The sequence below is a fragment of the Ranitomeya variabilis genome, chromosome 2, assembly GCF_051348905.1.
Source record: "Ranitomeya variabilis isolate aRanVar5 chromosome 2, aRanVar5.hap1, whole genome shotgun sequence".
Lineage (NCBI taxonomy): Eukaryota > Metazoa > Chordata > Amphibia > Anura > Dendrobatidae > Ranitomeya > Ranitomeya variabilis.
In genome coordinates this window covers 478,054,638-478,072,184 of record NC_135233.1, presented here as the reverse complement: position 1 = coordinate 478,072,184, position 17,547 = coordinate 478,054,638, and the positions used below count along the sequence as shown (strand labels likewise).

General features: G+C 41.8%; 1 protein-coding gene across 3 annotated transcripts in view; it reads right to left on the bottom strand.

The window, feature by feature from the left end:
- The window catches only part of TSPAN4 (tetraspanin 4), an 878,525-nt gene that overhangs the window by 542,038 nt on the left and 318,940 nt on the right, over window positions 1–17,547 (bottom strand). The gene's annotated exons all lie outside the window — the stretch shown is intronic.

Genomic DNA, 17,547 nt, shown 5'->3' with positions numbered 1-17,547 from the left:
GGGGAGTTTTGCCATTTAGGGAGGTGTAAACATGTCGTATGCTGTACAATCAGCTGCAGCAAATTAGACATTAGAAAAGTAATTCACAGGCAAGAGCTTTTCATAGGAAAGCTAGGTGTCGGCCGGGCAAGGTGGGGCAAAAGATTTCGAAATCCAGTTGTGGTTCATTTTAATGAATGTTAGATCGTCAACATTTTGGGTAGCCAGACGAGTCCTTTTTTCGGTTAATATTGAACCTGCAGCACTGAATACTCTTTCTGATAGGACACTTGCTGCCGGGCAAGCAAGCTCCTGCAATGCATATTCTGCCAATTCTGGCCAGGTGTCTAATTTGGAGGCCCAGTAATCAAATGGGAATGACGGTTGAGGGAGAACATCGATAAGGGATGAAAAATAGTTAGTAACCATACTGGACAAATGTTGTCTCCTGTCACTTTCAATTGATGCAGCAGTACCTGTCCTGTCTGCGGTCATAGCAAAATCACTCCACAACCTGGTCAGAAAACCCCTCTGTCCAACGCCACTTCTGATGTGTGCACCCCTAACACTCCTAGTCTGCTGCCCCCTGGAGCTCGTGTGAGAACGATCACGTGCGCTGTGTGCTGGGAATGCCTGAAGCAAACGGTCAACAAGAGTTGATTGTTTGGTTGCTAATATTAGTTCCAAGTTCTCATGTGGCATAATATTTTGCAATTTGCCTTTATAGCGTGGATCAAGGAGGCAGGCCAACCAGTAATCGTCATCGTTCATCATTTTCGTAATGCGTGTGTCCCTTTTTAGGATACGTAAGGCATAATCCGCCATGTGGGCCAAAGTTCCAGTTGTCAAATCTCCGGTTGTGATTGGTTGAGGGGCAGTTGCAGGCAAATCTACGTCACTTGTGTCCCTCAAAAAACCAGAACCCGGCCGTGACACGCAACCAATTTCCTGTGCCCCCGGGAAAGGTTCGGCATTAAAAATATACTCATCCCCATCATCCTCCTCGTCCTCCACCTCCTCTTCGCCCGCTACCTCGTCCTGTACACTGCCCTGACCAGACAATGGCTGACTGTCATCAAGGCTTTCCTCTTCCTCTGGTGCAGACGCCTGCTCCTTTATGTGCGTCAAACTTTGCATCAGCAGACGCATTAGGGGGATGCTCATGCTTATTACGGCGTTGTCTGCACTAACCAGCCGTGTGCATTCCTCAAAACACTGAAGGACTTGACACATGTCTTGTATCTTAGACCACTGCACACCTGACAACTCCATGTCTGCCATCCTACTGCCTGCCCGTGTATCCTCCCACAAATAAATAACAGCACGCCTCTGTTCGCACAGTCTCTGAAGCATGTGCAGTGTTGAGTTCCACCTTGTTGCAACGTCTATGATTAGGCGATGCTGGGGAAGGTTCAAAGACCGCTGATAGGTCTGCATACGGCTGGCGTGTACAGGCGAACGTCGGATATGTGAGCAAAGTGCACGCACTTTGAGGAGCAGGTCGGAGAACCCAGGATAAGTTTTCAATAAGCACTGCACCACCAGGTTTAAGGTGTGAGCCAGGCAAGGAATGTGTTTCAGTTGGGAAAGGGAGATGGCAGCCATGAAATTCCTTCCGTTATCACTCACTACCTTGCCTGCCTCAAGACCTACTGTGCCCAGCCACGACTGCGTTTCTTGTTGCAAGAACTCGGATAGAACTTCCGCGGTGTGTCTGTTGTCGCCCAAACACTTCATAGCCAATACAGCCTGCTGACGCTTGGCAGTAGCTGGCCCATAATGGGACAACTGGTGTGCAACAGTGTCATCTGCCGATGGAGTGGTTGGCAGACTGCGTTCTGTGGAAGAGCTGTAGCTTCTGCAGGAGGACGAGGAGGAGGAGGAGGAGGAGGGGGTGCGAACGCCTACAGCCAACTGTTTCCTAGACCGTGGGCTAGGCACAACTGTCCCTAAATTGATGTCGCCTGTGGACCCTGCATCCACCACATTCACCCAGTGTGCCGTGATGGACACATAACGTCCCTGGCCATGCCTACTGGTCCATGCATCTGTAGTCAGGTGCACCTTTGTACTCACAGATTGCCTGAGTGCATGGACGATGCGCTGTTTAACATGCTGGTGCAGGGCTGGGATGGCTTTTCTGGAAAAAAAGTGTCGACTGGGTAGCTCGTATCGTGGTTCAGCGTACTCCATCAGGGCTTTGAAAGCTTCGCTTTCAACTAACCGGTAGGGCATCATCTCTAACGAGATTAGTCTAGCTATGTGGGCGTTAAAACCCTGTGTACGCGGATGCGAGGATAAGTACTTCCTTTTTCTAACCAGAGTCTCATGTAGGGTGAGCTGGACTGGAGAGCTGGAGATCGTGGAACTTTCGGGTGTGCCGGTGTACATGGCAGACTGAGAGACGGTTGGAGACGGTATTGTTTCCGCCGGTGCCCTAGATGCAATATTTCCTCCTACAAAACTGGTGGTTCCCTGACCCTGACTGCTTTTGGCTGGCAAAGAAACCTGCACAGATACTGCCGGTGGTGCGGAAAATGGTGGCCTTACAGTGACGGAAGGGATGTTGCGTTGCTGACTAGCTTCATTGGCCGAGGGTGCTACAACCTTAAGGGACGTTTGGTAGTTAGTCCAGGCTTGAAAATGCATGGTGGTTAAGTGTCTATGCATGCAACTAGTATTTAGACTTTTCAGATTCTGACCTCTGCTTAAGCTAGTTGAACATTTTTGACAGATGACTTTGCGCTGATCAGTTGGATGTTGTTTAAAAAAATGCCAGACTGCACTCTTCCTAGACTCGGATCCCTTTTCAGGGATTGCAGACTGAGCTTTAACCGGATGGCCACGCTGTCCTCCAACAGGTTTTGGCTTTGACACGCGTTTTGGGCCAGATACGGGCCCGGCAGATGGAACCTGTTGCGATGTTGATGCCTGCTGCGGCCCCTCCTCCACCTCCGCTTCTGAACTACTGCCGCCTGCACCCTGTTCCCCCAATGGCTGCCAATCGGGGTCAATAACTGGGTCATCTATTACCTCCTCTTCGAGCTCGTGTGCAACTTCGTCTGTGTCACTGTGTCGGTCGGTGGTATAGCGTTCGTGGCGGGGCAACATAGTCTCATCAGGGTCTGATTGTGGATCTGTACCCTGAGAGGGCAATGTGGTGGTCTGAGTCAAAGGAGCAGCATAGTACTCTGGCTGTGGCTGTGCATCAGTGCACTCCATGTCAGAATATACTTGTAATGGGCATGGCCTGTTAAATGTTTCACTTTCTAAGCCAGGGACGGTATGTGTAAAGAGCTCCATGGAGTGACCCGTTGTGTCGCCTGCTGCATCCTTCTCTCTTGTTGTAGTTTTTGCTGAGGAGGACAAGGAAGCGACTTGTCCCTGACCGTGAACATCCACAAGCGACGCGCTGCTTTTACATTTACCAGTTTCGGAAGAGGAGGCAAAAGAGCTAGAGGCTGAGTCTGCAATGTAAGCCAAAACTTGCTGTTGCTGCTCCGCCTTTAAAAGCGGTTTTCCTACTCCCAGAAAAGAGAGCGTTCGAGGCCTTGTGTAGCCTGACGACGAAACTGGCTCCACAGCTCCAGACTTAGGTGGAATATTTTTATCCCCACGACCACCTGATGCTCCACTACCACTACCATCATTACCAGCTGACAATGAACGCCCACGACGACCTCTTGCACCAGACTTCCTCATTGTTTTAAAATCTTAACCAAAGTAACTTTATTTGTTGCTGTCAAACAACTTACACGGTGAGCTATAACTTCAGTATGATTTCAATATCCCTTAACAGGTTGGTGAGACCACAAGGAAAATCAGGCACAATGTTACACACTCTGTTTTCTGTGGCACAAAATCACAGAGATGACACACACGCAGGACTGTCACTCAAGCACTAATGTCAATATTAATCTCCCACCTAATTTATTTATTTTTTTTTTCTCAGGGAGACTTTAGAAACCAAATAATATTAAAAAAACCAAAAAAATAAATAGGCTTTCTATGGCCCACTGAATGAGAGGGAGAGAGGTGGCACACCCAGGAGTCAAGACTGGCACACAAGCTGAAAGGGCAATATTACTCTCCCACTGTTTTTTTATGTATTTTTTGTTTTTTAAGGGAGACTTTTGAAACCCAATAATATTTAAAAAAATAAATAAATAGGCTTTCTATGGCCCACTGAATGAGAGGGAGAGAGGTGGCACACCCAGGAGTCAAGACTGGCACACAAGCTGAAAGGGCAATATTACTCTCCCACTGTTTTTTTATGTTTTTTTTTTTTTTCAGGGAGACTTTAGAAACCAAATAATATTAAAAAAAACCAAAAAAAAAAATAGCCTTTCTATGGCCCACTGAATGAGAGAGAGAGGTGGCACACCCAGGAGTCAAGACTGGCACACAAGCTGAAAGGGCAATATTACTCTCCCACTGTTTTTTTATGTATTTTTTGTTTTTTAAGGGAGACTTTAGAAACCCAATAATATTTAAAAAAAAAAATAAATAGGCTTTCTATGGCCCACTGAATGAGAGGGAGAGAGGTGGCACACCCAGGAGTCAAGACTGGCACACAAGCTGAAAGGGCAATATTACTCTCCCACTGTTTTTTTATGTATTTTTTGTTTTTTAAGGGAGACTTTTGAAACCCAATAATATTTTTTTAAAAAAAAAAATAGGCTTTCTATGGCCCACTGAATGAGAGGGAGAGAGGTGGCACACCCAGGAGTCAAGACTGGCACACAAGCTGAAAGGGCAATATTACTCTCCCACTGTTTTTTTATGTTTTGTTTTTTTTTCAGGGAGACTTTAGAAACCAAATAATATTAAAAAAACCAAAAAAAAAAAATAGCCTTTCTATGGCCCACTGAATGAGAGAGAGAGGTGGCACACCCAGGAGTCAAGACTGGCACACAAGCTGAAAGGGCAATATTACTCTCCCACTGTTTTTTTATGTATTTTTTGTTTTTTAAGGGAGACTTTAGAAACCCAATAATATTTAAAAAAAAAAATAAATAGGCTTTCTATGGCCCACTGAATGAGAGGGAGAGAGGTGGCACACCCAGGAGTCAAGACTGGCACACAAGCTGAAAGGGCAATATTACTCTCCCACTGTTTTTTTATGTATTTTTTGTTTTTTAAGGGAGACTTTTGAAACCCAATAATATTTAAAAAAAAAAATAAATAGGCTTTCTATGGCCCACTGAATGAGAGGGAGAGAGGTGGCACACCCAGGAGTCAAGACTGGCACACAAGCTGAAAGGGCAATATTACTCTCCCACTGTTTTTTTATGTTTTTTTTTTTTTTCAGGGAGACTTTAGAAACCAAATAATATTAAAAAAAAAACCCCCAAAAAAATAGCCTTTCTATGGCCCACTGAATGAGAGAGAGAGGTGGCACACCCAGGAGTCAAGACTGGCACACAAGCTGAAAGGGCAATATTACTCTCCCACTGTTTTTTTATGTATTTTTTGTTTTTTAAGGGAGACTTTAGAAACCCAATAATATTTTAAAAAAAAAATAAATAGGCTTTCTATGGCCCACTGAATGAGAGGGAGAGAGGTGGCACACCCAGGAGTCAAGACTGGCACACAAGCTGAAAGGGCAATATTACTCTCCCACTGTTTTTTTATGTTTTTTTTTTTTTTTTCAGGGAGACTTTAGAAACCAAATAATAAGAAAAAAAATAAATAAATAAATAGGCTTTCTATAGCCCACTGAATGAGAGATAGCACACACAGCAGTGGCACACAAGCCCTGACTGAGGCCAATATTTTTCTCCCACTGATTGATGTAGTGTTTTTGTGTTGAGGTAGATTTTAGAACACAAATCAAGGAAAAAAAAAAAAATGCTTTCTATGGCCCACTGAATGAGAGAGAGGTGGCACACCCAGGAGTCAAGACTGGCACACAAGCTGAAAGGGCAATATTACAATCCCACTTTTTTTTATGTATTTTTTGTTTTTTAAGGGAGACTTTAGAAACCCAATAATATTTAAAAAAAAAAATAAATAGGCTTTCTATGGCCCACTGAATGAGAGGGAGAGAGGTGGCACACCCAGGAGTCAAGACTGGCACACAAGCTGAAAGGGCAATATTACTCTCCCACTGTTTTTTTATGTATTTTTTGTTTTTTAAGGGAGACTTTAGAAACCCAATAATATTTTTTTAAAAAAATAAATAGGCTTTCTATGGCCCACTGAATGAGAGGGAGAGAGGTGGCACACCCAGGAGTCAAGACTGGCACACAAGCTGAAAGGGCAATATTACTCTCCCACTGTTTTTTTATGTATTTTTTGTTTTTTAAGGGAGACTTTAGAAACCCAATAATATTAAAAAAAAAATAAAAAAAAATAAATAGGCTTTCTATGGCCCACTGAATGAGAGGGAGAGAGGTGGCACACCCAGGAGTCAAGACTGGCACACAAGCTGAAAGGGCAATATTACTCTCCCACTGTTTTTTTATGTATTTTTTGTTTTTTAAGGGAGACTTTAGAAACCCAATAATATTTTTTTAAAAAAATAAATAGGCTTTCTATGGCCCACTGAATGAGAGGGAGAGAGGTGGCACACCCAGGAGTCAAGACTGGCACACAAGCTGAAAGGGCAATATTACTCTCCCACTGTTTTTTTAGGTTTTTTTTTTTTTTTCAGGGAGACTTTAGAAACCAAATAATATTAAAAAAAAAAAAAAAAAAAAAAAAAATAGCCTTTCTATGGCCCACTGAATGAGAGATAGCACACACAGCAGTGGCACACAAGCCCTGACTGAGGCCAATATTTTTCTCCCACTGATTGATGTAGTGTTTTTGTGTTGAGGTAGAATTTAGAACACAAATCACGGAAAAAATAAATAGGCTTTCTATGGCCCACTCAGTGAGAGATGGCACACACAGGGATGGCACTGTAGCAGAAATGCCAATCTTAATCTCCCACAAAAAAAAACAAAAAAAAAACAGGGACTGTCCTACAATTACTATCTCCCTGCAGTAATCTAAGCCAGGTATGGCAGGCAGCAATAGGAGTGGACTGATGCACAAATTAAATAAAAAGTGTGGACAAACAAAAAAGATAGCTGTGCAGAAAGGAAGGAACAAGAGGATATGTGCTTTGAAAAAAGCAGTTGGTTTCCACAGTGGCGTACACACAGCAATACAGCTATCACGGAGCCTTCTAGGGCAGCCCAATGAGCTACAGCGCTGAGGGAAAAAAAAAAAAAAATAGCTTCCACAGTCCCTGCACACCGAAGGTGGTGTTGGACAGTGGAAATCGCTGCAGCACAAGCGGTTTGGTGGTTAGTGGACCCTGCCTAACGCTCTCCCTGCTTCTGACGAAGCGGCAGCAACCTGTCCCTAAGCTCAGATCAGCAGCAGTAAGATGGCGGTCGGCGGGAACGCCCCTTTATAGCCCCTGTGACGCCGCAGACAGCAAGCCAATCACTGCAATGCCCTTCTCTAAGATGGTGGGGACCAGGATCTATGTCATCACGCTGCCCACACTCTGCGTTCACCTTCATTGGCTGAGAAATGGCGCTTTTCGCGTCATTGAAACGCGACTTTGGCGCGAAAGTCGCGTACCGCATGGCCGACAAGCACAGGGGTCGGATCGGGTTTCATGAGACGCCGACTTAGCCAAAAGTCGGCGACTTTTGAAAATGATCGACCCGTTTCGCTCAACCCTAGTGATAACTGTGCAAGCTCTGCAATGTAATCTTGTGGGAGGCAATTATCTAGTAATCCAGTCTTGGTATTAGTGTGAATAGGGCTGTAAATGACAAGTGTTATTAAGTAAGGAGTTGAAAAGCGGTAAGTCAAAACAGAATGAGCCCATTCCCCAAATGGATATGCTAATAAGTGAATCTTACAAATGGAGAAAAAAAGAAAAACTCTGCGAGATTATCAGAAGCTTGAAAAGTCCTTGGCGGGGTAGAAACACTTTTCTACTTTGTCTAGTGTCTGCAAATATCACGTTAGAAGATGTAAATAAATGAAAAGAAAGAAATATTTTGCTACAGGAGTAAAAATCTTAAGGGCAAATATACAGAATATTATACATATAATTATTATTTATTTTAGGGCATCATTGATTCCATGGTGCTGTACAGGAAAAAAGGAGTTTAAATAAAAAAATACAAATAGAAAGTACAATGAACAAACTAATAATGACAGAGAGGTAAAGAGGAGGAGAGTGCCCTGCCCATGCAGGCCTAGGGGCGGTCACATTACCTTCTTCCCTACATTCAGTGGCCCTGTTGGGGATTGTGTCAGAACCCCCCTGAAAAACGGGATTCAGGCATTTGCACAGACAGTGCCATTAACTATAATGGTGCAGACAAAGTCATCGTGTGCAATATCCAGTAGAAGAAAAAATCGGCACCGCTGAAACCCAGAGTCTACGGGTCCTAATAGCAATAGGAAATAGGGAGGCACCTTTTATGTGCTGGAAGCACACAGCCCTGCTGTTAGGACCCGTAGAAGCGCAGCAGCGCGAAACGATCGTCGTCCTTTTTTTCCACGTTCTCCCTGTCGTCTCCTGCACATGTCCCAATAAAGGAATTTTTTTGTTTCAACAGACCGGTAAGTGCATTCCTATTTTTTCTTTTATTGGAGAGTCATTGTGTGCTCTGTTGTGCATCATTTTCAGCTGTATACACCTACTGGAGGGAGATACGGAGAAGTAGTAGACTACTTTTAGCTGTCCACCTCCAGTAGACGCATACAGAAGAAAATGATGCACAATGGTGCACATAGAGACTTCATCTGCATTGTTATAGTCAATGGCCCCGTCGGCACATAAAGCCAAATCCCGTTTTGCGGGGGGAGTCAGACGTATACCCCAACGGGGCCACTGAACATGGGGAACAACGCAGTGTGAAATGGTCCTTACAGCCTACAGGATAATGATAAAGGAGATAGTTCTGAAGGTGGAGGATTATTTGAAGTGTTGGAGCACAGAATTCCAGAGGATGGGGGATAATCCGGAGAATTCTTGGAGGCATTTGAGTGATGATCCTATGAGTGTGGAGGAGATAAGGCGGTCTTGGGAAACCGGTGAGTATTTGTGGGAATAGCAAGCATGCAGCTGACATAAATTATTATAAAACATACAGCTGTCATACAGTCCATGGATTAAAAATAGGTCATGGAAAGCAGGGCTGTGGAGTCGATAAGCCAAATCTCAGACATTTCCCTGACTCTCTACTCCGACTCCACACCACTGATCACCTACTGAGCATGAACATAAAGTGCAGCACAGATTAATCTCACCTACGACTCCACAGCCCTGGTCACTACTGAGCATGTATATAAAGTGCAGCACAGATTCATCTCAACTACGACTCCACAGCACTGGTCACTACTGATCATGTATATAAAGTGCAGCACAGATACATCTCACCTACGACTCCACAGCACTTGTCACTACTGAGCATGAACAAAGTGCAGCACAGATTCATCTCAGCTAAAAGCAGAGATCCCTAGATCAGGAACAGAACAAAAATTTATAGGACATTTCATCACTTTCACAAATTCTTCTGAAAAAAATTACAGCACATGATCAATTGGATACAGTAGCTCAATACAGTATGTATTGTAGGAGTCGGAGTCGGTCCATTTTATACCGACTCCACCAAAAAGGACACCGACACAAACTCCACGACTCTGAATCCACAGCCCTGAAAAGGGTCATGGAAACGAAGTGAAGAAAGAAAACCAGGAGTGTAACTATAGTTGGTGCAGGGGCTGCAGTCGTACCAAGGCCCAGTAGCTACAAAAAATGGTCCCTTTGGCCCATATGAAAAGACGAATACTAAAACACATGATAGTTGGGGGCTCTGTTGGAGGTGTTGCTTTGGGGTCATCAAGCTTCAAGTCAACACACTTGGGAAAACCAACATCAGATCGTTCTGATCTGTGTGACAAAAAACAGTATCATCACAGGAGACCCAATATGATCTTTGCTATCTATTACCCATTTTTTTTCTAGAAGGAAAAAAAAAAGATTTCTCTAGGTAAAGAATAGATTTGCATAAAAGACCATCTTATTTTAACATGCAAGCATAAAAAATACAGCAGGTGACCATACTGGTTTGTAAAACCTGGCCATGGATGGAAGTTTTGGTGGATCATTAACTTTGTAAAGAATCTCACATATGAGTGCAAGGATGGAGTCATTATCTAAAGCAACGTTTGATCACATTGGTCTAAAAGAAACCTGTCAGAGTACTAATTGGGTCTGTAATGAGCGTATAACATTACTGTTCCAAGGACACTTCACATCAAGAGAATATAAAAATAAAATCAATAGCATTAGAAAAGTAATTATGGTACACACAATTGGAGGCACATACCTATTTGAGCATGTAGTTTAATGGCCAACAAATGTTAAAGATTTGAGATAATAATCTTTTATTATGAATTTCTGAAATTCTCATTGCCAATGTGATATTAACCATAATGGTTAGTTCCCAAGGTAGTATAAGGCATACATTACTGGTCGCAATGGGAAAACTGTTTACAGCACTCGGCGTTCTGTGGAATAGACAATGAATGGCGTGAAGGTCAAGCATGAACATCTCCTTTCCATTTAAAGCATTGGTCTGCAGAGCATGGCTTCTGGGTACCAGAGTCCCACTCTTGGGATTTCTGAGAGTCTGATTCTATGGATAGGAGATAATTTACTACACTGGGTACAATCCTTTAATCCAGATTTTTTTATAAGAAAAGAGTCTACAAAAATGTGTGATATTGATAACGGCAATACATAGCCACAAGTGTGTGCAAACCAGGGCTGTGGAGTTGAAGACGTGGAGTCGGTGTCCATTTTGGTGGAGTCGGAGTTGTAGTCGGTATAAAATGAACCAACTATGACTCCTAAAATATATAATAAACTGGGTTCAGCAGTGCAATGCAGGATGTGCTGTAATTTTTTTTCAGAAGAATTTGGGAAAGTTATAAAATGTCCTATAAATGTCCGTTCTGGATCAAAGTTTTTTGTTGAGATGAATCTGTGCAGCCCTGAAAGGCGGTGGCCATAACTCGTATCAGCCAAACCTGGTGACAGGTTCCCTTTAAGAAAAAAATGTGTTCACAAAGGTGGACAACCCCTTAAATACATGTCATAGGTTGTGAAGGTGTTAAAGTTATATGTCGTGTTCCTAGTTTTGATGCATTCTCACACGCTGAGCCCGCATATTTCCCCGCACATGATCTCTGATTTAATCATGAGGAGAACATAAAAACTCTTTGCAGATGTTGTCCTTAGTGGGATTTGAACAGAGAACTCCAGAACTGCAAAGCAACAGTGGTAACCACTGAGCCATTGTGCAGAGTAGATATTGCTTCTTTTACCAGTTGGAAACCCCACAAATAGTGGGGTTTCAACTCACTGGCCCTAATTCATCATTTGAAGGGGTTCCAAGTCAGTTTTTTTTTTTCTTTACTTTTTTTACCTCCAAATTTATCAAAATGACACACATGATAAATTAATTTGGTGCAAAGTAAAAAAAAAAAAAATCACTAAACTCCACCAACAAGACAGAAAAAAAAGGCAAGCAATTATAAAATAGAATTAAAAAAAGGTGTAAACAGAATAATGAATTGGGTGCAAACAAAGAAAAAGGTGCAAAACACCCAAAACTATGGTAGATGAAAAACGGCACCAAGACAATAATGATTAGGGGCCAATGAGTTTTTCTTTTTGAAAAATTGCATGGCTGTGTGCTTGACCTTATGTTTTTAGTAAAGGGTGAAGAATAGCTTGCCAATTAGAAGGTGGGTGTACTTACTTCTGGTCATACAGAGTATATAAATATCACACGATTCGGCCACCTCAAACTTCTGTGATCCATGGGCCATTATGCTAACCCGAGTATTAGAACATTTATGAATTCAGAACAAAAGAACCTTTCAAATGGAAGCCATTGTTTGAAGCTCGTAATTATACAGGAAACGCTTTGTTGAAATGGCACAAATCAAAATGTTCGTTCTCCCTTTCTAGTTCTGATATTTTTTGGAGATTATAATCCTCCCCCTGAGATCTGCTGCTTGATTATGATTAATGGACTTTGCTTTAAGATGTCTGCCAGAAGAGAATAGTAGTGTTGTGTGTCACGGAATACATTTTATATGAAATGAAACGTCAAGAGATCATTACAGTGTGACGGGTCATCCTACTATCTATTCCACAACAGAGAGGAGCTCAGAGCGGAGGAGGCCACATCTGATGTTTTAATCTGTGCTGACAAACGGAGCATAAAATAGACATGGATATTACAGGTTGAGGCAGATACAGCGCTTAAAGGGGTTTTCCAGGAATACTTATTGCTACAATGATGACAAGGTTGTCAGCACAAGACAACTGGGCCCAGTGATTGCCTGCAGTGGTCATGTGCACAGCAGTTGTGACATCAACGTCAAGAAAGACCCAGGGCAGAATTGGATCTACAATCTACAATTCATTTGGTTCTGGGTAAGCCGGGGAAGAAAAAAAAATATTCCTGGAAAACCTCTTTAGCCCATTCCCAACAGGGCAATTTTCCATTTTTTTTCCCCTCACCTTCTCCCAAGAATCTCAACTTTTTATTTTTCCATGGACATAACCATATGAGAGATTGGGGATTCTTTTTTTGCGAGACAAGCTGTACTTTTGAATAACGATATCCATTTTATCATGCAATCTAATGGTATAACGATATCCATTTTATCATGCAATCTAATGGTAAATGGGAAAAAAATCCCAGTGAGGTGAAAAAGTGAAAAAAGTGCAATTCTGCAAATGTATTTTATTACTTTAATCTGCAATTGCTTCAGAAATGCATATTTACATCTGCTATGCACAAATGTAGATTTACATTAAAGTTGGCAGAAATTTCACACACAAGAAATCTGTTGCACCAATAGATGCTCACATCCTCCTGCTTAGTGCCCTCTCCCCAAAATTCAATTTTATTTTATTTTTGCACAAATATGGCATTCACAAATATTTTCAATATTTGCATGCCATAAAACATCCCTAAAGCCAATAACAAATGTCCATCCATATTTTTGCAGTTGAACAGCTTGATCTTCCATAGTAGGAGAGAGTTATGATATACACTGTGTTCCAAATTATTATGCAAATTGGATTTAAGTGTCTTAAAGATTTAATTGTTTTGTTTTTCAAATAAACTCGTGGATGGTATTGTGTCTCAGGGCTCAAAGAATCACTGAAATCAATCTTAAACACGTGATAATTAGTTTTCCAGGTGATTCTAATTAAAGGAAAACTACTCAAAAATGATGTTCCACATTATTATGCAGGTCACAGGTTTCAAGCAATATGGGAAATAAAAAGGATCTCTCTGCTGCTGAAAAGCGTTAAATAGTGCAATGCCTTGGACAAGGTATGAAAATATTAGATATTTCACGAAAACTTAAGAGTGATCATCATACTCTGATGAGATTTGTGACTGAAACAGAGCACAGACAGAGTTCATGCAAATAAAGGCATAATGAGGAAGTTTTCTGGCAGACAAATTCATTGGATTAAGAGAGCAGCTGCCAAAATACCATTACAAAGCAGCAAACAGTTATTTGAAGCTGCTGGTGCGTCTGGAGTCCCTCGAACCTCAAGGTGTAGGATCCTTCAAAGGCTTGCTGTGGTGCATAAACCTACTATTCGGCCACTCCTAAACAGTGTTCACAAGCAGAAACGGTTGCAGTGGGCCCAGACATACATGAAGACTAATATTCAAACAGACTTGTTTACTGATGAGTGTCGAGCAATTCTGGACGGTCCAGATGGATGGAGTAGTGGATGGTTGGTGGATGGCCACCATGTCCCAACAAGGCTGTGACGTCAGCAAGGAGGTGGAGGAGTCATGTTTTGGGCTGGAATCATGGGGAACCAGCTGGTAGGGTCCTTTAAGGTTCCTGAAGGTGTGAAAATGACCTCAGCAAAGTAAATAGAGTTTCTGACTGACAACTTTCTTCCATGGTCTAAAAAGCAGAAACGTGCCTTCAGGAACAAAATCATCTTCATGCATGACAATGAATACCTCTGAGTAATTGGCTGCTATGGGCATAAAAGGAGATAAACTCATGGTGTGGCCACCATCTTCCCCTGACCTCAACCCTATAGTGAACCTTTGGAGTATCATCAAACAAAAGATCTATGAGGGTGGGAGGCAGTTCACATCAAAATAGCAGCTCTGGGAGGCTATTCTGACTTCATGCAAAGAAATACAAGCAGAAACTCTCCATAAACTCACAAGTTCAATGGATGCAAGAATTGTGAAGGTGATATCAAAGAAGGACTCCTATGTTAACATGTAACTTGGCCTGTTTTGTTCAGTGAATGTGACGACCTAATGCTGCAAATTCCACAAATGAGCATTTTCAGTTCTTTAAAACGTATCAAATGTTTAGAAATACTACTGTGCCTAATAATTTGGAACAGTGCATTTTGAGTTTTTATTCATTTTGGAGATTATACTGTTATCATTGGGAGGTTTCTTCAATAAAATTCGATGTATACTCTAAAGGGTGATTACTTTTATTAGACTGACTGTCATTTGCACCGATCATTTAGGAAAATTAGAGAAAAATGTCATTTGCATAATAATTTGGAACATAGTGTACAGTGACATGTAAAAGTTTAGGCACCCATGGTCAAAATTACTGTTATTGCGAACAGTTAAGGCCTTTTAGAGATCATTTCATCTTCAACTTGCTTAAGTTAAAGATGACACATTTCCTTTGTATTTTAGGAAAAAAATATTTAAAAATATTTTCATCTTTTACATTTTAAAAATTACAAAAAGGAAAATGGGCCAATGCAAATGTTGGAGCACCCTGCATGGTTTGCACCTAGTAGCACCTCCGTATAAAACTATCACAGCTTGTAAATGCTTTTTGAAGGCAGTCAAGAGTCTTTAAATTCTTGTTTTAGGGATTTTCATCCATTCTTCCTTGGAAAATTCCTCCAGTTCAGTGAGATTCCTGGCTCATCTTGCATGTACTGCTATTTTGAGGTGAAACCACAGATTTTCAATGATGTTCAGATCAGGGGAATGTGAGGGCCATTGTAAAACCTTCAGCTTGCGCCTTTTCAGGTCGCCTATTGCGGACTTTGATGTGTCTTTAGGATAATTGTCCATTTGTAGAAGCCATCCTCTTTTCAACTTCAGGTTTTTACAGATGGTGTTATGTCTGCATCAAGAATTTGTTGAAATTTAATTGAATCCATTCTTCACTCTACCAGTTAAATTTGCATCACCTGGCCATTCTTATTAATGATAGTGAACAAGTCATAACCTTAACAGGCTAATTAAAGTCTGAAACCTTGGTAATACATACCTGAGCAAACAAATCTCAGTGCCCCATTTTCCTTTTTGTAATTTTTAAAATGTAAAAAATGACAACATATATTTGACAAAAGTACCAAGGAAATGTGTCATCTTTACCTTTAGGCCTTTAAGAGATCATTTTATCTTCAACTTGCTTAACTGTTCACAATAACAGTAATATTGACCCGGAGCACCCAAACTTTTACATGCCACTGTACCTATAGTATATTAGCATGTAATATATAATTCCATTTGTGTGGAAGGTTTACTCTTGATTGCTATCTGCTGATTAATAAATATGTGATCAATACATCACACGAGTCTCTAGAGACCATAAACGAGAGTGATTTCCATACAACATCGGGATGAAAATATTTACAGTGCACCCCTCGTCTCTTGTCCATCCTTGACCCCGGCTAGATTTACAGACCGCAGTGGACTTACAGACATACTTTATAAGTTGTTTTCTTCAGATTCTGCAGACAACGGTGATAAATTAGAGGAAAATAAATCCTTGCATTTTGGCTCTCCAGCTGTGTGCACTAATACTAGGTAATCCTCGCAGGAGGAGAGCGCAGTCCAAAGCCATGATTTATTGCAGAGTGCATCTGTCTGCAATATACGGTTACCGCATACTGTTAATGCTTCACTCCATACATTGTAAAACACCATTATTCTGAAGGCTTCTGAATTAATTATGCTACATACACAAATACACCCTGTCCATCTGACATCCAGGAGAGCCATTACTTGAATGGTCAGCATTATGATGGTTTATCAGCTTCATAATCCCCCTATTATGAGGCTACAAGTCAACACAAGCCATGTTGATTTGCATGGTTTAAGAATGTATCACCGATCTAGTGGATAGGTATCAATGACCGATAAAAGGGATCGCCACTGATCTCCAGAATGGGCGTCCCCAATATTATTTCACCCTGACAGAAGAGGACTGCTAGGAAAAGTATGAGCAGAGTAGTCACCCTTCTCTATTCACAGTCTCCGACAAAATCAACTTGGTCTGGCTCCAAAGATTTTACCAAAAAGGCAGGCTGATCACTCTTTATTAAAGGAATCCTTATCATAACACGATTTATTACAGAATGAACGTCTCCCTGATGATTTATTCAGTCTGTGGCACCAATGAAAACAGTCGCTCGTCCTTTTTCATAGACATCAGTGAAGTCAATCAACCAGCCAGGTCCCTCACAAGATAACATTTATCAATCCAGTGGAAAGTTGCAATACCCCTTTAATTCTCTGTTGTTTTTTACACCAAGAACAACACTGAATGTTGTAGTATTCTATCTGTGAACAAACAAACGAACAGATGTGGTGGAAGCATGACTTGAAGGGGTATTCCCATTTCCAGGATCCTATCCCAATATGTAGTAGGTGTAGTAGTATTAATAATAATAATAATAATAATAATAATAATAATATTAGCAAATACCTCCAATTAGAAATGTAGTATAGTTCTTCTGATTAGCTATGTCTCTTTCCTCATGTGCAGGCAGTGCAGGACCTTAGGTATCCACGACCACTGATATAATGAGAGTTAGGCAGGGTTCACATTAGCGTATCTGTGCGCAGCGTATGCCTGAATACAGATCCGCATGCGCCTTGAGTACCTATATTTAACATTGTGTACGCTGGGACATGTGTTGGCATCAGTTTTTATGCGGATGTGTCCGCATGCGTTGTTTCGCCGCGCCCGCCAAACACAACATGTTGCAATTTTTGTCGTGTCAAATATGCACAGACATGCGGATGACTGCGTCAAAACATCTCATTACCGTCTATGGGAACACATTGGTACGCAAGGACATGCACACGCATGCGTTCGATGCGCAAGCGTACTTCGGACTGCGCATGTCCAGGAACTGATTTAGACACGCCCTCCTTGAAATATCGAATGCATGCACATAAATAACGCAAACGCAGGCAAAAACGCATACAAATGCATGCACACGCAGCGGGTTTTTTTTTTCATCATGCGTAAGCTGATGCAGATAAAAAAATGTGGCGTAAGCATGCGTTTAAATGCGTTTTGGCATGCGTTTGCGCATGCAGATGATACGCTGCCCACAGAAACGCTAAAGTGAACCTAGCCATAGTTAGCTCAGTTGCTAGTGGTCGTAACCATGGATACCTAAGGACCTGCAAATTGCAATGCCTGCACATGAGGAAAGAGACATAGCGAATCAGGAGAACTATACTACATTTCTACTTGCAGGTATTT